The sequence below is a fragment of the Dendropsophus ebraccatus genome, chromosome 5 (assembly GCF_027789765.1).
Source record: "Dendropsophus ebraccatus isolate aDenEbr1 chromosome 5, aDenEbr1.pat, whole genome shotgun sequence".
NCBI lineage: Eukaryota > Metazoa > Chordata > Amphibia > Anura > Hylidae > Dendropsophus > Dendropsophus ebraccatus.
This window is the reverse complement of record NC_091458.1, coordinates 18,492,093-18,519,327: the sequence shown is the minus strand read 5'-3', so window position 1 is coordinate 18,519,327 and position 27,235 is coordinate 18,492,093. Positions and strand designations below refer to the sequence as shown.

Genomic DNA, 27,235 nt, shown 5'->3' with positions numbered 1-27,235 from the left:
CCTCTCCAAGGTTGACTATGCCCGTCTCCATCCAGACACCCTCAGGGCAAGTTTTTCAGTCTACTGCCCTCATCGACTCTGGCTCTGCTGGCAGTTTCATCTCTGCTTCGTTGGTCCAAAGATGGCGGCTACCCGTTATCCAGCTTGCCCAACCCCGGTCTATCTCTTCGGTTACGGGGGAGATTCTTTCCGAAGCTGTGTACAGCCAGACGGCACCCCTAGTCCTCCAGGTGGGCGCCTTACATCAGGAGAAGATCTCCTTCTATGTCTTGCGCCATTCCTCTTCCAACCTCCTGCTGGGTCTTCCTTGGCTGCAATTCCATACCCCTAAGCTGGACTGGAGAACTGGGGAGGTTCTCAGCTGGGGTCAGGACTGTCATAACCGGTGTCTGAGATCTCCTCAACCCAAGTGCTCTACAAGGTCACCTGCTTATGTCAAGCCTCTATCCGGGCTACCGGAGGACTACCAAGACTTTGTCGATGTTTTCTCGGCCAAGGAGGCGGACTCACTACCACCCCATCGGGCCTATGATTGCCCTATAGACCTCCTTCCAGGGGCTTCTCCTCCACGTGGTCGAGTATACCCTCTCTCTGTGCCCGAGACTGAAGCCATGTCCTCCTACATCCAGGAGAACTTACTAAAGGGCTTCATCCGTAAATCCACGTCTCCAGCTGGCGCCGGATTTTTCTTTGTTCAGAAGAAGGACGGTTCCCTCCGCCCATGCATAGACTATCGGGGCTTAAATAAGGTGACTGTTAAGAACCGCTATCCTCTTCCGCTTATTCCGGAACTATTCGACCGTCTTCGTGGAGCTAAGATCTTCTCCAAGCTGGATCTCAGGGGAGCGTATAACTTGGTCCGAATTCGTAAAGGAGACGAATGGAAGACCGCTTTCAACACCAGGGATGGGCACTACGAATATCTGGTCATGCCATTCGGCCTATGCAATGCCCCAGCGGTCTTCCAGGAATTCGTGAACGATATCTTCCGAGACCTCCTCTATGTCTGCGTCATTGTCTATTTGGATGACATTTTGGTCTTCTCCCCGGACCAGAAGACTCATGTGGCACAAGTGCGTCAGGTTCTACGAAGACTACGGGCCAATCATCTATACGCCAAGCTTGAGAAGTGTGTTTTCCATCAGCGCAGTCTTCCATTTCTTGGCTATATCGTCTCCGATCAGGGCCTACAAATGGATCCAGCCAAGCTCGCAGCTGTCCTTCAATGGCCACGCCCTGTGGGACTTAGAGCTATCCAACGTTTCCTGGGCTTCGCCAACTATTACCGGCAATTCATCCCTCACTTCTCTACCCTGGTCGCACCCATTGTGGCTCTCACTAAAAAGAAGGCGGACCCCAGACGTTGGCCTCCAGAGGCCGAACAAGCCTTCAATAGCCTCAAGTCTGCCTTTGCCTCTGCTCCTGCTCTAGTCCGCCCGGATGTCTCCAGGCCGTTTTCTCTCGAGGTCGATGCTTCTTCTGTGGGCGCAGGAGCCATTCTCTCGCAAAGGGACACATCAGGCAAGACCAGAACCTGCGGGTTCTTTTCCAAGACTTTCTCCCCTGCCGAGAGGAACTATACCATTGGGGACCGCGAACTCCTGGCCATTAAGTTGGCACTGGAGGAGTGGCGTCATCTACTAGAGGGGGCTAAACACCCTGTTAACATTTACACGGACCACAAGAACCTCCTCTACCTCCAATCGGCTCAACGCCTCAATCCCAGGCAGGCTCGGTGGTCCCTCTTCTTTTCTCGGTTCAACTATACCATCCACTTCCGTCCAGCCGAGAAGAACCTAAAGGCCGATGCATTATCCCGAGCATCCGATGTCATGGGGCAAGAGGAATCTCCTCGTCACATAATACCTCCCGACCGCCTAGTACCAGTTGCCACTTCTGCTCTGCAGAGACTGCCTCCCGGGAAGACTTATGTGCGCCCCGCACTCCGTGAACGCATCTTGAGGTGGGGGCATTCCTCCTTGGTAGCCGGGCATCCAGGAACCCAAAAGACCGGGCAATTGATCTCCCGTCACTACTGGTGGCCCAATCTCCTCCAGGATGTCAAGGATTTTGTGGCTTCCTGTGCAGTTTGTGCCAGGAATAAGTCTCCCCGTCAAAGACCTGCCGGCCTACTTTTGCCCTTGCCAGTCCCGGACCATCCCTGGCACCACATTGGGATGGATTTTATCACAGACCTACCTCCATCTGCGGGCAATACAGTCATTTGGGTGGTGACGGACCGCTTCTCCAAAATGGCTCACTTCGTGGCCCTTCCTGGTCTGCCCTCTGCTCCTCGTCTGGCTCAGTTGTTCTTCCGACACATCTTCCGCCTGCATGGACTTCCTCTTCACATTGTGTCCGACCGAGGCTCTCAATTTGTCTCTAAGTTTTGGCGTGCCCTCTGCTCGCAACTCCAAGTGAAGCTGGACTTCTCTTCGGCCTATCATCCTCAGACTAACGGGCAAGTGGAGAGAGTCAATCAGATTCTGGGTAACTACCTACGCCATTTTGTTTCCAGCCGCCAAGACAACTGGGCCGATCTACTCCCATGGGCAGAATTCTCATATAACCATCTGGACTCGACTTCCACAGGCAAGTCTCCTTTCTATGTGGTCTACGGGCATCATCCTCGTCCTCCTCTGCCTCTCTCTCCATCCTCCGAGGTCCCAGCCGTGGAGGAGTTGTTATCTGACCTGCAATCGATCTGGGAACAAACTCGACAGTCATTACTCAAAGCCTCTAAACGCATGAAGGATCAGGCTGATAAGAGGAGGAGACCTGCCACAAATTTTCTCCCAGGTGACAAAGTCTGGCTCTCGGCCAAATATGTCCGACTCAAGATTCCCAGCTACAAGTTGGGTCCTCGATTCCTCGGTCCTTTCTCGGTGCTAAGACGCATCAACCCTGTCACCTACAAGCTCCGCCTACCCCCCACTATGCGGATTCCGAACTCCTTCCATGTTTCCCTCTTAAAACCTGTGGTTCTCAACCGGTTCTCAGATAAGTCTTCGTTCTCTGCTCCTCAAGCCGTCTCTGACGACGTCTACGCTGTTAAAGACATTCTGGCCATGAAGACTGTCAGAGGGAGAAGGTTCTTCCTGGTGGATTGGAAAGGATTTGGTCCTGAGGAGAGGTCCTGGGAACCCGAGGCTAACATCCTGGACCAGGATCTCATCAAGAGGTTCCTGCAGGTTAGAAAGAGGGGGAGGCCAAAGGGGGGGGTACTGTCACGGCCGCGGCGGCGTCCCGTGCTCCGGGCCGCCGCGACCTCCCTCCATCTCATGCAGCTGCCGGGGTCCCTGTGCAGGGACCCGGCGCTGCTACACGTTCGGCCCCGGGGGGCGCCTCACCTCTCCACGCTCCTGTCTCTCGCTGTGCCGGCCGGCGCGCGCGTCCCCGCCTCCTAGGGCGCGCGCGCGCCGGCTGTCTCAGATTTAAAGGGGCAGTGCGCTCCTAATTGGTAGTTGCACCCAATCACTCCCCTATAAATCCCAGCATGCCCTGTCCCCTGTGTTGGAGCCTCTACATGCTTCCCATAGCGTTTGGCCCAGCTCCCTGTTGTTCCTGTGTCCTGTCCGTTACCTGGTCCCAAGTCCCTGTTCCTGAGTCCTGTCCGTTACCTGGTCCCAAGTCCCCGTTCCTGGTTCCTGTTCCCCTGTCACTCCACCTGTTCCCGTGTCCAGCCTGTCACGTGCGCTCTCATCTGCAGACTATTGCCTGTGCCATCTCCTGCCACGCCTCGCCTGCCGACACCAGCAACCAAGCCAGGGGTAGCGACCTGGGGGTCGCCTGCCGCAGCAAGTCCATCCCGCCTTGCGGCGGGCTCTGGTGAAAACCAGCGGCCCCTTAGACTCCGCTCCCTGGTGAGGTTTGTGCCATCGCTGGTGCCGGTCCAGTGGATCCACTACTCCGGGCGTTACACTTGCTTGTAATAGTAGCTTGAGCTTCATATTGGATTGGATTGCTTGCTATTCTTTGTAGTTTCTTGTCGATATTTTCAGCCAGAGGACGGAGATTGATATGCGCAGAGCCATATGGCAGTAAATAGAGACATTTATTGGTGAATACGGTTGAGTTTACAAGTATCGTATGTATTTGTTTATCACATGTATTTTTTTAAACCTAATAAACAGATGTAGCAGAACTGATTTTGGCACAAACAACGGCAATATTATGATAAGTTGTGGGGAGTTCTCCATAAGACAGAAGGTAGAAAAAATTACTGTGTTTTCTTAAAGGGTTTGTCCAAAATATGGAATTATAGCTAATTTACGCTAGAATCAGCACCTTTTCTTTTCCGTTTCTGTTCTTTGTATAGTGAATGGCTTGGACGTAATGGGTGATGGTGTGTGCATTGCAGCTTCCATTCACTGCATTCACTAGGCTGGGCACTCTGCTCCTAGCCCAGCAACTGAGTATACTGTATATGAGCAGGGACTCCTGTCTGTGACAGGTGCCCTAGCTCCTGAGCATAATTTGAATGGGAAATTGAATCCAGAGAGATCTTAATCCGAATCTTAAACAGATCAGACAGAAACATTTGCTGAATTGGCCCCCATTTGCTTATGTCTAGTTGTGTCTAGTATTAATCCACTGAATTGAGTGGGACTGAGCAGTAAGTATCCCATATAACCCCTGGACAGGTGTGGCATTGATTTTTGAAAAATGCAACGATTTTTAATGTCAGACTTCTCCAGCCCAATTAGTTACAGCGCAAAACAAACTTTAAGGCTGCCTTTCACTATAGTGCTATGCCAGTCACTTCCGGGCCGGTTCACTGTGTGATCCAGGTGCTGATCAGCTGATCAGCAGGGTTGCAATGTGTCAGGATTCCACTGATCAGTGATTGATGACCTATTCTGTCTATAGCTCGTCAGTCTATTTTGCCCAGAAAAAAATATTTGCTTATTAGTAGGATCCATTTTGGTCGATCACACGATTGAAAAACCAAGGCGAGTTGGTCAGAAACAAGGGTTAAAGTGAGATTGTCACCCCCCTTACTCTTGTTTCATTTTTAAGTGGGCAGTGTCACCTAGGCGGGTCTTCACAACAGTTGGGCCCCATCTCCTTACCTACATGACACTGTCCACGGATAAAATTAAGCAGCTAAGCATGGGGATGGTGTGGAGAACAAGTAAGGTGGGGGTGACAGTTTCACTTTAAATTTCGAGCACATACTTTGTAAGTCACAGAGATATAGTCCACAAGTATATTGGCCGAGGATATATCCTCAACATTTTTCCACATTACAATAGGGTGTTTGTTGTTCCTTTGCCATGTGTGCACCCAGCTGGATGTGAGGAGGGGTTTGTTAAGGACACATTGCAGACTTACTGTAAACTATGAAATTTCAGAGTGATAATTAACAAGTTTTCGTGTTCCCGACATCAATATTTGATACATTAAAAAAAAACAAAAAATTAGTACCTCAGATGTTCTTAAGGATAACACATTTTAGTAAACTAAGATAGAAATAAGACTAAATATACTTAATATCGAGAGTTTAGTACAATTTCCTGACACTGCTTCCTAATGTATGCCCTAAGGTGTACGTGAAGATCGGGGGACCCATAGATGTTCTCAGCACCAGGTGTAGTAGGGACAAGACCAACCTGGAATGGATCCACTATATCTTGGGATTCCATGGGAGCCTCTAAGATATGTATGTACACAACTGATATAGAATATAAGATCAGGGTCATATATGTCCAGTCCTTGAGAATAGTTACCATCCAGTGCGGTTGTGCAGAGGTTTTATGCAGTGGTTTTTGATCTGGCACAATCATATTGATTACTATGCTGGTTTCTCCATAGATCCAGTACTGTGCCTTATTTTAGCCTATGCAGATCGGTCCACGGAGCATCAGTAACTAATCTCAAAACACGGAACTAGTCAGATATCCCTCCTGAAACAGCTGTCTGTGGATGGATACCTGGCTTTAGTATTTCCCTGGTCATATCATCAGACTTTAAATTTAGTTAGATATTGTCTGTAGTGGCCACTTAATATGGTAGTTTTGGCGGTCTACCCCTTTACTAGGTCCTTCCCTGAAGGGATACCTGGTTAGTCCTGTGTTTTGAGACTCGTGACTGAGGCTCCGCAGACCTTTTTGCATATTAATGGGAGACCAGTGTCTTCTTTGGCTGGTCTTCCTGAGATCAGTGATCTGTTTGACATATTATTTTAGCCTATGAAACACCAGATCCAGCTTATTGCCTCCAGAATTCCCTTAGAGGACATTTCCGAATCACTGGGCACATATGTACTCAACCTTAAAGGTTTTTTCCATATGGCTTACTTTTTGACACTCTTTCTGTCCATGTGGTCAGCTGAAGTAGGGAAGAAGAGGACCATGGTAAAGAGTGGGTGATTGGGAAACTAAGAGTAGCAGAAAAATCAGGCTATACATACGGAGTGAGCCATTGATGGTAGGTGTTACTTGTAGGGGATGATGTTACAGTACCGCCCCGGCACTTGTCACAAGGCTTGGAGTGATAGTAGCTCTCCCTAAGTCCCACCACACACCCGTTTAAAGGTTGTCCCTGGCATTTGCTTTGTGTGATGGTGCATTGGAGTAAGGCACAGAGTTCAGAATACTTAAACAATGGAAGACGTTTACTTGGCAAGTTTCTTTGTCATAGTGCCTTTTGTACTTCAGTTGCAAGCAAGTTTCCGTTAGGTGATAGAGGTGATGTACATACTGTAGCTTTGTTATGTTTAATGCAATCTATCCTAGATAGTGCCCAGATAGATAGAGCCCTATTACTGTATAAAAATAGAAAAACCCTGTAAAGGAAATGTACCTTTTGTTTAAATCAAGTTTTAATGTTAAACATTTAAAAAAAAAATATTAAGCTGAGCTTTCCTGTTCTGTCTGTGATGATAAGGAGGATCCTATAAGACCGTTAAGTGATCTGTACAGAATTAGGCAATTTATTAAACAGCTGTCATCTAACGACAAATAAATACTGTTATTTGTCGTTAAATGATGTCCGTCCAATAAAAACAGACATCATTTTTACAGTGTGTGAACATAGCCTTACAGTGATAGCCTGACTGGTATATAGAAAAGACAATAAGAGCTCAGTCTCCACCCTCCCATGTAGAATGAGCTCTGGACTGGTCACAGAGGTCACAGAACATGCTCACAAGTGTGATTCAAACAAAGAATAGGGCCTGGAGTTGTTCACCGTTGTTTGTGTCCATAGGCTGCTAAAAACAGTTCACGCAAGATTGTTGCCCTAATAACACTAAAAAAAAAAAGCCAATCAGAAAATAGTAACAGATTAGGAGAAAAGTGCATATTTTAGTTAAAAAAAAAAAAAAAATCAGCAAAAATGAAAGTTGTGATACATTCCCTTTAATGGGGTTCCTTCACTAAAGAGGTTTGGCCATGAAAGAGACTCCCCTATCTGCAGTATAAGCTAAGGGTGTTCAATTTTAAAGTGTTTAATAAAGGGTTAAATACAGTGGCATTTTAGAATACGACCGCCATTATAAAGATTGGTGAGGGTCTAAGGGGTCAGACCCCCACCAATCAGACATTTACACCTTTTCATGCAAATTAAGGTTTTCAATCGTGGTCATGAATGTGCCCATTAATAAACTAATACTAGAGGTCAGAGTCATGTGGCTCCCGTAAAGCCTGCTGACTTTTTCAGCATGGACACAAACCCCCTACACGGCTGCTAATATTCCTAAGAATTAGAGGCAGAATACATTATCCCATCTACTGTATAAATAGTTCCGCTATTTCTATAGTTTGTAGCACTGAATATTAATCCAGCCGACAAGATGTCTAGTTGTTAATCATGTATAAAAACCTGATAACTGCCCCGAAGGAAAATATCATGTATTATACTAGAGCAGCAGCCGGGAAAAAAAAAAACAGTAGTCAAATGTCTGCAAAATCCCATAAATCACACAAATAACTCAAATGAAACTTGTGATCTTTGTTTAACCCATTCCGGCATAATGTATCTTGGGTACCGACCCAATAAGCCAAGCGATACAAGAGGACGTTGACCTTCCACCTCCATAACGTGCAATTGGAATGTGTTCAATTATCCGAAATCCTGAGCTGTGAGGTGGAATACAACAAGGAAGTGAAGTGTGAAGGAATACAAAGGTCCTTCACACCACAGCACGCAGTACAATGGATTACTAGCCGCTGAGTTCAGCCATATGGATATTGTGTTGTTTTACCGATGTATAAGGAGTAGCCCCATGGGCACATCACTGGTGGACGTTAGGTGACTATGACTTTTTATGTTGGTTTTTGTTACATTGGCATTGTCCACTTTTTTTTTTCTTCCATTAAGAGATCCGGCTCTTCCACAAATCTTGCCTTCCATTTGTAATTCTCTTAGAAGAATATGTGATTTCTGTGAATGTAAAGTGCTGCTAACCGTAATGAGAAGCAGTTCCTCAGAACATCGGAATTACAGCCGCGGGTTTTGATGGGATCTTTCATTTTCTTTCAACTTTGATGATGATTATTTTTTCATCTGTCAAGAAATCCGGAAAAAGAAAAAAAATGTTTCTCTGGAGAAATAAATTAAAAAAATAGGAAGGAATTTTTTTTTCCATCAGAAAAATCAATTACCGATAGACCCTTTAAATTTCTGCTTACAGTTTTAATGAGACTAATCGGTTTGTGCATGAAACTTTTCGTCATGAAATCGGAAAAAAAACTGTCCTATATGAACTACTCTGTGAATTTTGTGATTCTGATGTGACAACAGGATCCATTGCCAAGTGTGAACATATGCTTAGGCTGGAATCACAAATGCACCCCCCCCCCTTTCCCCCCTGCAACATCACACATAGATAGATAGATAGATAGATAGATAGCAAGTCAGCTCCTGTACTGTGATAGAAGCGGGGTTAGAGCAGGTTATAGATAACAGTTTAAGTACCCGGGACAAATAGAGAACAGTGTGAGGGTAGTAGTGTAAACTGTGTAGCAGTGAAATGGCTCCTGTGCTCTTGCTTTGTGTGGCAGTAAATCCTGTCCACAGCTCTTCTGGGTGAAGTTAATCCCGTGATTCATTTGTCAGGTTGCAGTAAGTTGCCTGTTCTAAAACTGTATCTGGCAGCAGAATATGTGTGATTCACAATTACGATTATTGTGCTGCCAGACATGGTTTTAGAACAGGACACCTTATGTAACCTGGCAGAAAACTTACAGAATTTACTTCACCCAGGATAGCTGTGGATTTTGGAGGCTCAATGATTCACAATGACTGCAAATATTGCAGAGGCATATTCATTATCTCTGTAAATGTTTTATTTTTCCCTATTACTGTGCTAAGTGCCTCCTCTGCAGTCACGTTAAAGCTGCCCAACTAACTACCTTGCTCTCTACCAGCAAGAATGCCTCTGGACCCCTGAAGTTACAGCACTGTTCTAGACCCAAAACCTATACCTTTGCAGAGGTGTTAGAGAACAGCATCAGAAAACACAGTGCTCCAGCCAATATAAAGATATATTAAGGAAATTAAATCTTGAACCTATTTAGAAAAAAAAAACCTGACTTTCAATTTAAAGAACTCCCGTTGACTAATGGTCCCGCATTGACTTTATCTTGCATTTAATCACCTATATTTCTCCCCTCGGCCGCTCTAGGTAAACTGTTTGCTGCCTGGAATTTCTAAGACTTATAAGGTATACAGTATCTTTTACGAGCAAGAATTTGTCAGCGTGTAAGCACAAAACTTTATTTCATTGTGTTTCCAAAGAATAGCAGTCAGCAGTTTTTCGGTGGCTTTCTGACCCACTTGTCACCTCGGTGTTAATTAATCTTGCGCTCTATATTGTAAGGCTCTGTTTGTTGGCCTGGACTGGAGGCAATGTATGAATAGCAATTAGAACTACGTGGTGCAAAAATAAACATCTAAATACACCACACATATAAATTCCCTACAGGGTGTAAATTAAAGCCGGGCGAAAAAGTGTCTGCTTTGTGAAATGCAAGCATTATTCCAGCATCTTCTCCTGCAGCAAGACTTATGGCTTCTCTAGGTATACATAATGAGTAAACAATAGGAAAGACTTGGATGCAAATATTTATAGAATATCACATTGGGTTTCTAGTAAGTCCTTGGGGAGGGCAAATGGGTATCTATGGTTTACTGGCAATAACACACTTTAGTCTACTCTTTCCCTGTTGGGCTTGCATTGGTAGTCTACGACAATGTCCCCCAACTTGTGGTTCCATGGTTCTATGAAGACCCTGGAGATTAGCATTATCCCTATCCAAAGCATAGAGAAAAGTTGGCTGATCAGTGTCAGTCCAGCCTCTGAGATCCCCACTAATCATGAGAATGAAGGACAAATGAATGGAGCTACTGCTCACATGTTTGACCACTACTCAATTCTTTGGGAATCGCCAATTCTATTGGAATTTTGAACTTTGCCAAACGTAGTTCATATGATCTTTGGGTCCACCTCTATGTTGAGAATGACTGCAAATAAGATGGAAGTCCCATAGGTCTTAAAATGGTTTCCACCATTTAGCACCATGCTGTTCTTATAACTGTCCTGTCTCATAAAATGATGCCTTATTACTAAAGTATGCCATCATTTTATGATTGGTGGTGGTCCAATCTCTGGGTCTCCTTGGATCCTGATTATAAGAGGGTTACGGTGCCGATTCAGATCCATGGCTCCTTTAACTGTTTTCTCATTGGCACATGTGGCTACCTGGCTGTACAGTTCTATTCACTTCAATTGAGCTTTGCTACAGTCACCACAATGGGTGGCCAGTCGGGCGCTCCTGTGTAGGGAAAATTTGTGAAGGGGCAGAAAAACAACAAATTACCACCAAGTTAACCTCATTATAAGAATTCATGGGATTCCCAGAGGTTGGAGTCCTCAGATCCCAGTGTGATGGCATATCTTTGCCACCCTATTGCTGTAGAATGGGAATACTCCTTCAGTGATCACCCTAACATGAGTATTTGCTATAATAATAATAATAATAATAATAATAATAATAATAATAATAATAATAGTAATACTAATGAAGTAGAGGCTGAAATACAAGGGAAGAAGATAAAGATGAACTGTTACGGCATTGATGATGACATAATGATTTTCATTGGCTCCATAATAATCGACATAACAACATTTACATCACACCACTATAATAATTTAATTTAATGACATCATAATTTTTTAGACAGATGATGATAATGTAACTGGCCACCAGAACATGGTTAATTATCGTTATGATGTCACCACCTTCTCGGCAATAATAGAATTCAATGGCTGTAATATTTTATGGTTTACTTCTAACCATCTCTGTCCTGCCTTGTCTATAAGGATGATGCATTGATATTAGCTATAAAGTGAATGTGTCATATATACATGTTACCCTCAGGGCGACATGTGATAGTGTCAGGAACACTGCACTGGTTTTATTAGAATACTATGTAGAAAAAGCCTTATGCTACTGTGTGTGATAAGAGCTTTTTATGAAGATGGAGGCTTCTCTATTCACTAAACATGATTGACAGATTGGGAAAAAGCTGTCAATCATGGCCGCAGGATGGGGGTGGTGCGGGCGGTAGCATAGTGCATTAAAAAGTATTTTTTTCTGCAAATAGAGCAATGGTGGATTTCATGAAGTTCAAGGAAAATATTGAATGGCCCCATCCCCATAGGTCTGTGAAGTGCATGATAGCTAGCAGATATGCAAATTAAAGGGGTTTTCCAGACAAACTTTATTGTTGCCTATGCGAAAGAAAGATTATCAAAGAGCTCCGACAGCTAGCACCCCCACCGATCAGCTGTGTGCCTGAGCTGTGCTACCTGCATACACAGAGAAAAATAGCTGGAAGCAGACAGCTCCATACAATGTGTAGTGGCCAAAATCAGTTACTGCAGCTTATTCACTTTAATGACAGCTAAGCTGCAGTAACCGATATTGTCCACTACACATTGTATGGAGCTGTGTGTTTCCAGCTCTGTTTCATTGTGTATACAAGCAGCACTGCTCTTTCAAACACCTGATCAGTGAGGGGTGCTGGGTGTTAGACCTAGACCCCCGCCTATCTGGTATTGATGCTCATTTTTGAGAAATTGTCCAACAAAATTTTTTGCCTGAAAAACTACCACAGGAGGAAGAAAGCTGCCAGTAATTTGACCTACCAAATTGGTGGGAGCATCAATGTGACCAATTATTGAGCCATAATTTGGGAATTTTTTGCTTCTCGGCCTTTGGGCTAAGATCAAGTGTAGTATTTGTTCTTATCGGTTTAATATCTGATGTGTCCCCTATCTGGGGACCATATACTAAATGGATGTTTTCCAGGACTCTCTAGGGCTACATGCAACTTCTTCAACCACCAGTAGTCAAAAGGCACGCTCTGGTTTGTTCATCTCCAGTAGATGACTGGTTCGGGAGTAAGGAGTCTTTTAGGCCTGGAAATGCTCCTTGGGAAAGGAAAAAAAAACATTCAAATCATCTCTCCTTTAGAAGAAAAATAGTTGGCTCTCTAGTGCCACCTAATGGATCCATATTCATAAATTTTTGCACCACACTTCTTTAGCAGTGCCACCTTCTCTGCCTAACACTCAACTCAACCTTGTGTTCCTCTAAGGCAGGGATGGGGAACCTTTGGCCCTCCAGCTGTTGCAAAACTACAATTTCCATCATGCCTGGACAGCCGAAGCTTTAGCTTCGGCTGTCCAGGCATGATGGGAATTGTAGTTTTGCAACAGCTGGAGGGCCGAAGGTTCCCCATCCCTGCTCTAAGGCATTTATAGTTACGACTTTATAGGGAATTGCTTTTCTAAAAACCTAGACTATACCTACGTAGAGCCCACCTTCCACATTGAGTCGACCATGGTGATAGACTTAAGTAATTCTCAGCATTGCCCTGGGCCTCGACATTGTACAATATACTAAAAAGTCAATTTCTAATCGGATTTGCAGTTCAGCTCTCCATAAGACTTCTAATTCAGTTGCGAAAATGCTATTGAGAAAATGTTTCTATGCCATTGAGTCACTATACTAAACTGAATTAACCCCATGCGGAGGCGAAAATGGTCAGTCATTTTCCGATTTTACCGAGATTAAGTTATAAATAATTTTTTTTTTAGAGGATAAAAAATGCGCTATACGCATTCATTCTAGTGTGTAAATTCCGAGGAGACACTGAGAAGCTGCCTCTTTCATAAAGCAGAAGTAGTGAAAGATCTATAATTTGGATCATTTCAGGCTTATTCAAAAGTTCAGCGCAGAAAATATTTAAGGAGCCGGAATCCTGTATAGATTTTAAGTGGCGCTTTTACAGCGTGTCAACAATACGGTGTAATGAAATCTGTCAAAATATAATTCAGCTCTGCTTCTCTGAGAGCAAATACGTGGCGGTTGTTTTTATAACAAATAGAACACAGGTGAAGAACTTAGACAAAGTGTCTCGATGGATTATGCCAGAGGTCTAAAAACAAACTAATACCTAAGTGAATACATAAGTCAAAGACTGGAAGGCAGCTTGAGAAAGACATAAAATGAAAAGGAAAAAAGCAACTAAATAACTGAGTAAATCATAAAAGACGAAGACCACCAGTGCCTAGAGTTGTAAGTAATCTTTGATGCCAAAAGAATTGAATTTCACACCATTGTTTATATATTGTATTGTAGTCATTGATTAAATTTGGTTAATTTCATTATATATATATATATATATATATATATATATATATATATATATATATTTTTTTTTTTTTTTTTTATTTTTTTTTTTTTAAATAATTATTATTATTATTATTATACATTTTTTTAGATATATAATATTCTTTGTGTCAAATTGATGTTTTATTCTGTCATTCCATAACTTTCATAATAACTGTGCATTCACACTACAGCCCCTGGCCCCCGCACTATGGCCGCTCGCCTCCACACACTCCCGCTTGACACTCCGCTTGTGTCTTAGGGTACTATTACACAAAGCGTTTTTTTTGACGACCATTGATAAACGAACTCAAACGACCGCTATGGCAAACAACCTGAAATTGTTTACCCAATTACACGGAACGATGATCTTACTTATGATCGTTATTGCGTTCGTAATGTCGTCGCCACTGCATTCGCAGCTACTGAGAACGACCGAACAACGTCTTAATACATGCCAACCATTTGCGAACGATCAACGATAAAAATAGGTCCAAATCATATTAAACGACCAACGATTTCTTGTTGGTCATCTAATAGTTGTCTGCGGTTACACTGAACGATTGTCATTCAAATCCCAACGATTCAACGATTTTTTGAACAATAATCCATTCTATGCTCGGGCATGTCAATTCTTTGGACGGATGGGGATTCTGCCCAAGTGGATGTTATCTGCGAGAACTCCATAGTGTGAATGCATCCTAACTCAACACATGTGACTATATAATAACTTGATAAGGAAAAAACGTGATGTATTGATACTCTGGCGGAAGGTGTATGTACTTGTATATGAGATGAGTCCCAGCCTGTTTTTTTTTTTTTCATGTAACAATGGAGATTTAACTAGTGTTGAGTGAGCATGCAAAGCTTCAGTGTTTTCAGCCCACTCCTGGTTTTGGTTGAAAAAAGACTGTCGGAAATAATATGTGTAAACTTAGCCTTGAACTTTGACAGTATGTTTTGCATTGTGTTTTTTCATTCATTATATTTCCTTCCGTAAAGCGGTGGGTAAAAAAAATATAAAAAATAAATTAGAATGTGAAAATGCAATATTTTACTGCAAAACACATAAGAACTTTGGTGGTATGCCGTCAATTGGCAACATAATGCCGAAGTTCTGTTGTGTCTTGTAGTAACCTACTGAATTTATTTCATTCTAATTTTTGTACATTTTGTTAACACATCCTTTAAGGTGCCCATTTTAGTGGTGGCTCAACACTATTCTTAACTAAATTTAAAGAGTCACTGTCGTATTTATTTTTTTTTTTCAGAAATCAATAGCCCAGGCGATTTTAAGAAACTTTGTAATTGGGTTTATTAGCCAAATCTGCCATTATCTGCATGTAAAAAGCCTTTTCCCAGGTCCCCCCCTCCTTCCTCTTTTTCATCCACTCTGAAAAATCAGAAAATTGTGACTTGTTGCAGGAGACGTCCCCTGTCTGTTCTAGGGAGAGGGGAGGGGGGAGGAGGAAGGAGGGAGTTAGCCGGCAGCAGAAAGCAGATAACAGAGGATTACAGGCACAGAGCTGGGTGACAACTGTAATCCGAGCTCAGACAGGTCACTGGTGATGGTCCCAAAAGATATCAGGTGAGGGATTTGTAGATTAACTCTTTGTTGTCCTGTTTTGGTCTTTTCTTTAGCTCTCTCCATAGGAGAACAATGAAGACAGGGGGGAGAGCTTCAAACTGCTTTTTCATGATAAAAATGCATTTTTCGGATAATAAACCCAATTACAAAGTTTCTTAAAATCGCCTGGACTATTGATTTCTGCAAAAAAAAAATTCACGACAGTGACACTTTAAGGAAAGGTGAGGATGGACACATCTGCATTTTTAAAATTTATTAAATATATGGTTTACGGTATATGTTATATTTTTTTAATTAATATATATCTTACCGTTGGAGGTATAGAGTCCTTTCTTAAAGGGAAACTAACAGCAGGCTAGTAGACTCTTAACCTATTATGTTTCCATAGGACCAGGGACTCTTAGTTTAAAGGTCCTTTTCTCCCCTTCATCCTCAATGCCGTTTTGGATAAATTTTATTAAATATGCAAATAAGACAGTTTGGTGTACTGGGAATAGGACTACCTCCCCCAGTGCACCAACTTGCCCTGGGGCCCTACTCTTCAGGGACAAGGTGCAGCTTTGCAATGACATTGATCTGACACTCATTACTGCCGGGCTCTGGATAAATATTCATAGGGGTGGGCCAGAAGAACCGATCAGTGTACTGAAGGCTGTAGTCCTGTCCCCAGTGCACCAAGTCTTCTAATCTGTTGTTAGTTTCCCTTTAACTTATCTCTAAACTCAAAATGAGATTTTACCATTCTTGTCTTCTTCATTACTATTTACAATGACCCAGATTTACTTAGGGCATTGTGCCAATGTTTTGTCCCCTTGTGTGACATATTTTGGTTCATGCTAACATTCTGCGCCAGATTTTACAGACTTTTACTCATTGTTGTTATTTAGAAAATGGGCCATGGCGTAGACAAACCTGTAAAACATGACTAATTTACTGCAATGTGCGACACAATTATGGCACATATTACACCTCGAGAAAGGTGGTATAAAGAAACACGCTAAAACAGCAAAACACATGATAATGGCCCAAACGTGCCAAAATAGTAAATGTAGATCGGCATTATGTTGCCATAGATTAGAACTCAGTAGTCATAAAAGCATAGTGCATGGTAAATTAAATCTAATATGTACAATGTACACAATGGAAGGAAGAGGCAATAATTCTACTTGTTTTGGTCCCACTGATAGCATGATTGTTGGGAAGGCTTTTATGTGATGGAACTAGGGATGGTCTGAAACTGCCGAGGTTTGGGTTCGTATGAACCCGAACGCTCGGCATCAAATTCCCGCTGTCTGCCCGCTCCGTGCAGCGGGTGGATACAGTGGGAGGACCGCCTGGAAAACTGGGATACAGCCTATGGCTATGGCTGTATCCCAGTTTTCCAGGCGGTCCTCCCGCTGTATCCACCCTCTCCACGAAGAGGGCAGACAGGGGGAATCATTTCCATGAGTTCGGGTTCGTACGAACCCGAACCGAACTCGGTTCGGACCATCCCTAGATGGAACTTGACTAGGTTCACATTGCAAATGGGCAACTGGCTCAATGAGAGCATTTTATGTGCGTCACAAGTCTAAAGGAATAAAGCCACTACTAGGACACCATCCAAACCACAAGAGGCCACCTAGATTGCCAGTACAGATCCACTCAGTACAAGCTGACTTTATTACATGGTATTTTGTGTGACACGAACATACAGATCTGTTCAAATTTACAGGACAAGTTTTGACCAGTCGTAGAATGTGGAACAGGGGGGACCAAGAATATGAACAAACAAAAAGGTGAAGTTATAAAGAGAGACACCAGGAACTAAGGAACACCAAGAACTATTAACTAAAAACAAGAACATTGGCGCAGAGTAGATATGTGGTGTTCATAGGACTGGGGAGTGGACAGTATAAACAGACTTAGGCTAAAACTAGGAGAATAGATACCAGGAACATTGGAGCAGGGTAGATATATGCTTATAGGATTGGATCATGGACATTAAGAAAAGAGCAGAAGGTGCAACTGGGGGAATAGACACCAGGAACATTGGAACAGGGCTAATGCATGATCATAGGACTGGAGCATGGACAACATAACCAGACCAGACAGTGCAGCAATAAACATATACACCAGGAATTTTAGAGCAGAGTAGATACATGGTCATAGGACTGGAGTAGAGAGCGAACTGAATCTTACAAAATACTTCGTATTGAACCAAACTTTTTGCAAAATTAGGAACAAGTTTGTAAAAATGGCAGCCACACAATAAAATAATATAAAAAAAAATAATTCCTCCTATTCTGACTTCTGGTTTCCCCAGCAGCCGTCTTCAGCCTGCTCATCCAATCGCGGACTGAGACAGAACAGCACCACGGTCAGTGACTGGCTAAGCGGGTTGTCACTGTCGCCTGCTCAACCAATCACTGGCTGCGGCGCTGTCCTGTCACAGTCAGTCAGTGATTGGCTGAGCGGGCTGTCACAGACTTGCTGAACTGCATAAGGACAACTAAATGCCTGCAATTGTTTTCTTTTTTAGTGTGGTTCATTTAAGGTTCAGTTGGGGTGAACCTTAACTTGCCTCAAAGTTCGATGAACCTGCAAACCTTTTGAAAAGTTTGCTTATCTCTAGACTAGAGAGTGAACACCATGAACAGACCAAAAGGGACAACTAGGAAACACCAGGAACATTGGAGATATACAATGAAAAAACTGGAGCACTGACACCATGAACAGACCCCAAAGTGTAGCTATGACCATAGACATCAGGGTAGATACATGGTCGTAGGATTGGAGCATGGACACCATAATAAGACCAGAAGTTGCCACTAGGAACACAAAAAAAAAATCACAAGCTGTAATCAGGGACATTAGAACAGGGCAGACATGTATTTATATTACAGGAGCATGGAAACAAGACAGACGACAGGGGACAAAAAACAAATGTGGTATCCAGAAAACAAGGCAAACTAAAGTAGAAAGATGTAAAAAATAAAACTATTAGAAGAATACTAATAACATGCCCTACCATCCTATTCCCACCCCATCTGCAGTCAGTGCCTATTGACCCTCTGTATACAGCAGCAAAGATCTCCCGGAAAATTAAGTATGCTACTTCATTGATGAGCATAAATTTCCATATGTTGTTGTTTTTGTGCACCATATATTCCTATACTTCCATATAGTTCTTTGTACTTCGGTAAAAGTTCTAAATCATTTCCTGCCTTGAAACCAGTCCTTGCCAACAGCTCAGAGAAGTAAATCAGTTCTTTTATGGTTCCCATATGGAGGTTTCTACGCAGATTCATATACATGGATGTATTTTTTTTTTCCTTATCCCTTGATTTCTATGGGGAAAATTAACATCCATATGGCATCTAATGGAGCATGGCATGATTTGTTTCTATAAGCCAGAACACGGATTGCATACAAAAACACCTTTGTACAGACACGTGGTGTCCTCCTAGACTAACACAACTGCTGAATTACAGCTCAATACTGCCACAAAGCCTCTATACCGTCATCTACACAAGGCCCAACGGCCATAACCCTCATGTGGATTCCTTGTTAGGTCCATCATTTCTCTTCACTTCTTCCCGCACGGCTTTGTACCGGTTATCTGCATTAAAATACATCCCCCGCTTCCTGCAATAGGAAAGTGGCTTTCCAATAAAAGAAATAAAGACGTCTCTCCAGTATCTTTCTATTAGGCCATCCGAGACCTTAATTTAATTTATGTCCAGCTGTATAGAAGGATTATATCAACTGCTGGTGGATTTATAGTGAAATATTGTGGTCCAACCTTAGCACAACCTCCCCGACTAATCCCCGGTATAATGTACTGCCTATCCGCTCCTTTACATAATATAGTCGTACCAGGGGATGGGATGTAATTAAACCCTCTATTTCATTCGGCAGGAGAATCCCTGTCAGTTTAATTGATACTCGGTCTAAGTAATATTGATTTGATAAAAGCAAATCCATTTCTCTTCCACCAATTAAAACGGTTAAATAGGCTCCATCTCATTTCTGATGAAAGTGCATAAACCTCCCGTCGGCTCCTCCGCACCATCAATACCAATCGTTGGGAAATGAGTTAGTGTCCATTTGCATTGATACCTATTTTGTCTTAACATCATATCTTCCGCATTGAAGGGTTTTCGGAGAACGTTGTCGAGCACCAAACATTAAAGCGTAATAACGAGAGGTTGTGGTAGCATTGGGGATGTTTCCGTTACTGGAAACAAAAACATTTTAAGGGTTGGGAAGTTCTCATAAGGCTTGAGCAGTTTCTTCTGGTAAACTCAAAATAAGATTTGCTTAGCCTTGTGTTACCATGAGCGGGGAATACCGGATAAGAGGTGTTGTTACTGTAAGGTCTAATGGGAAGTGAATACGAGAGAGTCCAAAAGTGACTAAAGTATAGAAGACAGGAAATTGGAACTGATACCTCCAAGAAGACAGGAACTGATACCTCCAAGTGATTGCAAGTGTCTTAGATGGAATATAACAGTATCTGAGGCAATCATAAAGCTGTGATAGAGGTTCTTTGGCTGAAACTGTAAGACAAATGTCCACTGAGATTGGGGCTCCTTGACATGTACTTTATAGGGGGCTTTGAGGCTTTTATAGTGGGACTATGGGGTTGGCATTCTATGGACAGTTATCCGGCATGTCTTGTTTAGTAGGTCCCTGCGACCGTTACTGTTATCGGGGCACTGTGGCTGGCATTGTTATGACTATTTGCACTGTTGTGGTGGAAATGAATGTGACTATCAAAGTAAGGGATACCCTATTGAACCTGTAACCACTCTTCTATGTTGCTTTCATACGGCTAAAAAACAATGGCCCCTGTACCAGGTTGAATAAGTCAGATAGACAGTACCTCTTTGTAAGACTCAATTTACTATTGCTCAAAGCTATACCGCCATGGGGTACACATGGAACATGCCTGCCTCCTTCCTATTTATCCTATTTATGTCCCTGCTTGTAAATGAACCAGAGTGAGCCTTTCACCTTCTCATTGTCCAGCCATTGAGTTTATAATACTGGATATTGAAGTAAGAAATCTTGTACACAGCTGGATTTCTCAGAGGTTTTGCTTTTGAACACTCTCCACTTGTTAGAGCGCTCATAGTAAATCCATAATCCACATGTAGGGAAGCGAGAGTGTCCGGCACTAATGCAGGGATTCGTTCTTCATTAGAAAAGCCTCAGATAGAAGGAAACAAGTCCTAACAATCATTTCATGCAGCTTTGTACACTTTACTGAGATATAAGCAGGAATCGGACTACAATGAAGAACACGGTGCTTTGGACATGTCGGACACTTGTAGCCATTTATTACAGTGTATTATCTGTTTCTCAACTTGTGGGAGAAGGACAAATGGTTATTTCCTATTACAAATCGATGGCGAGGTTTAGTCAAGGCATTTGTCTTTGTATAGTGTAGATGTGTCCATCCTTAGCTTTCCAAAAATCAGGTTAAGGACAATACAAATTCAATATAATATTGGAACAAGCTTGTAAAACTTTGGACAGAATGCAATTCACATTACAACCACTGGGTAACCACATACAGATTCAGGCTATGTTCACGCAACGTAAGTTCCCAAGTAATCATGGCCGTTGTTGCAACGGTCGTGATTAGTACGGAACTTACGTTGTGCTGAAAGCTGAGGGATTCCCGGCCGGAGTGTATAGACATAGTATTGGCTCTGGCCAGGATCCCTAGCAGCGCCACGAGAAACTGACATTTCAGTTTTCTGCGGCCACTATTCAGTAAATAGCAGAAGCAGAAAACCCTGTCAGTTCACACAATGGAGTGCGCGGCTTCCGCCGCACGCTCCATTGTATGCAGCAGGGAATTCGGATGTGGGCACGCAGAGATGCGCCCGCATCCGAATTCAGCGGCGCTAAAGATCATCCGGACGGTACTGTAGTACTGGCTGGGATGATCTTTTCTGAGACAGCCCGTTCTGTGACCTGGCCAAGGCACGGAACAGCCAGTCTCTTACAAAGTCTGAACATAGCCTCATATTGCATAAACCTGAAGAGACAGTTTAAAAAAATACATTGACTTTTTTTTTGTACAGCTAGTATTATTGATATGATGAGTTAAAGGGAAAGGTAAGGATGGACACATATACACTTGAACAACGGACAATGAAGACTAATATGTTAAAATAAAAGAGAGTAAAATTGGGAGGAGAGTAAGATGGGGAGAAGAACCGACTCTAGTGACTCATAAATGTCTGAAAGAGAAATATAAGGGGGAAATATATAAATATAGACCTTTCTGCCAGCCTGTGCCAATGGCCGGTGAGGGGGCGGGACCAACTGTGGCATTGTGGGCGGGGCTAAGTGGCGCTAGTTCCGCGAGGCCCCGCCCACTTAACACAATCTGCAGTTGATAAAAGATGACTTTTTACTTGAACGAGCACCATGACGTATGATATAAAATAAGGTATGAAAAGCGCTAAATTTACCCTTTACACCTGTGTAGAAATGCAAAAAGGAGGTGACAGTGTCACTTTAATTATGTATTAATATATTATTGATTATTTTTTATTATTATTATTTTGTCTGTATAGGAAAGTACAGTAAGACAGCCTACAATGGTGTCCCTCCATACTTTGCTACTTAGTTAGCCATATCCTCAGATAAGTGCCACACGATGACAATGTGCAGCTTTGATGAGTTATTTATGCTATATGTATCTGTGTATGGCAAACTAATGGTTATAATGTGAGTTTCAACCTACTGAGGGCTGGTAAAATAGTATGGGGTATATCTATCTGAGCTTGTTATTTTCTAACCAAAGGACAGGGGCTAACCAGCTGATCCTTTGGGGTCCACCAATCCCAAGAATGCAATGAATTGATGTTCCATCATATCTGCCTGAACAAACTCAGCCTGCACTCCATTCATTTACTATGGGGCCATCATATGTTTCTGAGAGTTTACTTTGCAGCTATTAGGTAGAGAATAAATTAAGCACAGGTCACCATGAGCGCCTCATTCAATATGGGTATGAACTAGGGATGAGCGAACTTTTAAAAAGTTCGGTTCGGTTAGATTCGGCGAACTTTCGTGAAGTTCGGATTCGTACGAACCGAACCTAAAACGAACCTTGCTAAGTGAAATATTCGAATATTCGATAAGCGTACGCATATCTCCTGATATTCGAATATTCGATCCCATTAAAGTCTATGGGAACAAGTATTCGATTATTGAAAAACATGTATTGGAGGTCACCAAGTCCACAATGACACCACAGGAGATGATGCCAACACCACTGGAATGCAACTAGGAAAGCAGAGGAAGCATCTGACAGCACAAGATCGCAGTATAAACCAGCTATTAACAGTTAGTTACGCGTGCGTATATACATACGATATGTGTACGTCTAGCGATGCGTACGAAGTTCGTGCGACGCATACATGACATTCATGCCACCATTGCAGTGTGCACAGCAGAAGACAGGAAACATGGCAGAGAGAGCTGCTCCATTCACCAGGCCCGAATTAAAGATCATGGTCCAGTTCTTTGATGACAGGGACTATGATTTAAGACAGGGATGTGTGAAAAACCCTAACCAACATAAGTTAGAAATTATACAGAAAGTTCTGCGTGCCCTTCGGAGACAGCGAAATGTCCAGAAGACCAGAGGGCAAATCCAGCGAAAATGGTCGGATTTAAAATGAAAAAGCCCTGATATCCTGAGCGAGCTTCGAAGAGAGATACGTCGCGGTGAGTAATATGACTGCATACCTCACAACTTTCTGCATGGTCAAAGAGGGACATTTCGGCTAAGCTCACACCGAGTGATGAGCGAGTGACAGTGACAGCAAACTAGGTTAGTGGGTGTTTGCATTCAGTGACAGCAAACTAGGTTAGTGGGTGTTTGCATTCAGTGACAGCAAAAAAGAGAACTGGGTTTTTCCATTCATTGACAGCAAACAAGGTTACTGGGTGTTTGCATTCAGTGACAGCAAACTAGGTTACTGAGTGTTTGCATTCAGTGACAGCAAACTAGGTTACTGGGTGTTTGCATTCAGTGACAGCAAACTAGGTTACTGGGTGTTTGCATTCAGTGACAGCAAACTAAGTTACTGGGTGTTTGCATTCAGTGACAGAAAACTAAGTTACTGGGTATTTGCATTCAGTAACAGCAAACTAGGTTACTGGGTGTTTGCATTCAGTAACAGCAAACTAGGTTACTGGGTGTTTCCATTCATTGACAACAAACAAGGTTACTGGGTGTTTCCATTAAGTGACAGCAAACAAGGCTACTGGGTGTTTTCAATCAGTGACAGCAAACAAGGTTACTGGGTGTTTTCGCTCAGTGACAGCCTACAAGGTCGCTGGGTGTTTCCATTTATTGACAGTAAACAAGAGTACTGGCTGTTCCCATTCTTTGACAGCAAACAAGGTTACTGGGTGTTTCCATTCAGTGACAGCAAACAAGGCTACTGGGTGTTTACATTCAAATATGTAGTAGCAAATGTGCTGACCAAGTGCTTTGAGCTGCTGATACGTGCTAGACGTCTCGATCTAAAAAAAAAGATTAGTACAGTATGTGTGTTCATCCAGTGCTACATGCTGCTACGTCATATATAAATACACCGGGTGGTACAAGCAGGCTGCTGTGCTACAATAAGGCACTCTGTTTACCAAGTGCTACGTGCTACATAATACAGCCGACCAGCTGTACCTATAAAATATTCATACACCCTTTAATAACCAGGTAATTCACCTGTATAACATCGACTTGTGACTTTATTACCTGCGATTTTGGGGTGCTAGATGCTTCCCCTGCTGTCCTAGTTGCATTCCAGTGGTGTTGGCATCATTTCCTGAGGTGTCATTGTGGACTTGGTGACCTCCATGTGGTCGAATAGATGTTTTTCTATAATCGAATACTTGTTCCCATAGACTTTAATGGGATCGAATATTCGAATATCAGAAGATATGCGTACGAATATTCCTTACGAACTTTTTGCGAAGTTTGTAACGAATCTGGTTTGTTACGGTTCGGTTCGCTCATCTCTAGTATGAACAGTGAAGGATTGGTGAAGATCACGATGGCTGGTCCCACAGCTTATTATCCTATATGTAGAACATACAAACTGAGATAGGAATACCCTCTTAATAAATGTGAGGATACATCTGTTCCCATCAGGGAGACCAGGCATGTCATAGTTCTAAGGTCCTTGTGGGAGTGGAGCCAGCAATAAAGTACCACCCCTGCTTATTAGTAGACTGTAAATGTAGTTACCAGCAGCCACCACTAGGGGAGCTCTCAGCATGCAGAGTTATACATCTCCCATTGAGTTCAGTACTAATCAGAATTATACAATTTATCAAGCTCATTTCCAAACACAGAAAACCAGTTGTCAAATAGTGAAATCTATAAAGCGTGGGCTTTATGTGTGGAGATGGGATGAGGCGCCCATCGTGTTGTGCCCCTATTCTAATCTCTTTCAGTATTTCAGAGTGGAGTCAGCAATTAATCCCAACAGGAGGTCGGGATCCAGACGCTACAATGACATGCAAATGAATGGCGCTCTGGTAAGTCTCCCGCCATTAGGATTTCATCACTCTCCTCTATGGCATTTTCCTCCGTTCTCCAGGACTTCTGAATTACACTTCATCTTGACATTTTAATATAGAACTTGTACTTCATCTTTTATGTGTTTTTATACACTTTTCTCAAGGATACACCGAGAAAAAAAGCAGTAAAAAATCAATTTCATAGAGCGTCATGTTGCTTTTCACATATGTGATTGTGACAGCATAACATCATCTATTCCAGGACTTACTAACCATTGTATATGGGGCTTTCAATTCTTTAAATCTTGCGCTTGAAGGCGAGAAGGAAAACTCATGTCATTCAATGGCTCTACAATAAAATTAGATTTCTGTCCCTGAAATTGTAACATCCCTCATGTATAGACAGCTGCATGCTGAAGAGCATGATGGGAAGTACAGCTTGTATCTGTACAGCGAGGTCACAGACTTACACAATATAATATCTATCTATCTCCTATCTATTATCTATCTATCTATCTATCTATCTATCTCCTATCTATCTCCTATCTATCTATCTATCTCCTATATATCTTTCTATCTATCTATCTATCTATTATCTATCTATCTATCTATCTATCTATCTATCTATCTATCTATTATCTCCTATATATCTATCTATCTATCTATCTATCTATCTATCTATCTATCTATCTATCTATCTATCTAACTATCTCCTATCTATCTATCTCCCATCTATCTATCTATCTATCTATCTTCTATCTATCTATCTATCTATCTATCTATCTATCTATCATCTATCTATCTTCTATCTATCTATCTATCTATCTATCTATCTATCTATCTATCTATCATCTATCTATCTATCTATCATCTATCTATCTATCTCCTATCTATCTATCTATCTATCTATCTATCTATCTATCTATCTATCTATCTCCTATCTATCTATCTATCTATCTATCTATCTATCTATCTATCTATCTGTCTGTCTGTCTATCTATCTCTATGGATATGTAATAAATTCATTTATAAAGATCTATTATAACTCTTACTCCTGTCCACATCAATCATATAATTACCTATTCATATAAGCATTGTAACTACCCTAGAGGACCTGAATCTCTTTTCTTTTTTCCTCCACTCTGTATAGTCCCTAAGGGTATAGGTACTGCAGGTTAACCTCGCTTAGTTACTATTCTAGCAGTTGAACTCACACAATTTATACCTACTTGTTTCATATCTACCTATCTCCTATCTATCTATCTATCTATCTATCTATCTATCTTCTATCTATCTATCTATCTATCTCCTATCTATCTATCTATCTATCTATCTATCTATCTATCTCCTATCTATCTATCTATCTATCTATCTATCTCCTATCTATCTATCTATCTATCTATCTATCTATCTATCTATCTATCTCCTATCTATCTATCTATCTATCTATCTATCTATCTATCTATCTATCTCCTATCTATCTATCTCCTATCTATCTATCTATCTATCTATCTATCTATCTATCTATCTCCTATCTATCTATCTATCTATCTATCTATCTATCTATCTATCTATCTATCTCCTATCTATCTATCTATCTATCTATCTCCTATCTATCTATCTATCTATCTATCTATCTATCTATCTCCTATCTATCTATCTATTATCTATCTATTATCTATCTATCTATCTATCATAGAAAATATATATATTTTTTAAATAAGCCCTGGTTACAGTCAGCTGACCAGATCCCTGACACTGGGTGATCAGCCAATCAGGGCCAGACTTGTTATGCTCCGCCCCCAGCTGCTCAACACAAGCTGCAGGAGAGGCAGGAGGGGTAAGAAGATGCACAGTACGGGACATTAAATATGGGGGGACGGAGGGTATGTGGGCCAAATACAGGGGACGGTATACAGTATGGGGGAAGAGGTACAGAGGGAAGAGGTAGGTCTATGTTATGGAGGCCTAACTACAGGGCAACATACAAGTATAGGAGCCTAACAGCAGCTAACTACCGCCTGGAGTAGGGCTACAGTGTAGAGGTATACTGTGTTTCTTTAAAAATAATACCTACCCCGGTAAATAAGCCCTAGGTCTTTTTCTGAGAAGAACATAATATAAGCCCCTGTCTTATCTCCCTTCATTATACACTCAGGCTTAGGATACTATTACACGGAACGATAATCGGCTGAATCAGCCTGATTCGGCCTATTATCGTTCCATGTTATAAAGACAATGATCAGCCGGCTGATTGTTGATATTGGTTAGAACCTATAATTGTCGGGTGCCGACCGCGCACCGCTGCATGTAATAGCGCTGAGCAGCTGGCGAATGACGATCTACATTACCTATCCACGCTCCAGGGCTGCTGCTGTGGTCACAGGTCCCGACCTGTGATTGGCTGAGTGGCCTGTCAGCTGACAGG

At 42.4% G+C, this 27,235-nt stretch overlaps 1 protein-coding gene and 1 pseudogene across 3 annotated transcripts in view; both read left to right on the top strand.

The window, feature by feature from the left end:
- Positions 1-27,235, top strand: part of CNTN5 (contactin 5) — a 948,473-nt gene that overhangs the window by 244,888 nt on the left and 676,350 nt on the right. The gene's annotated exons all lie outside the window — the stretch shown is intronic.
- LOC138794292 (U2 spliceosomal RNA) lies at positions 12,209-12,325 on the top strand (annotated as a pseudogene).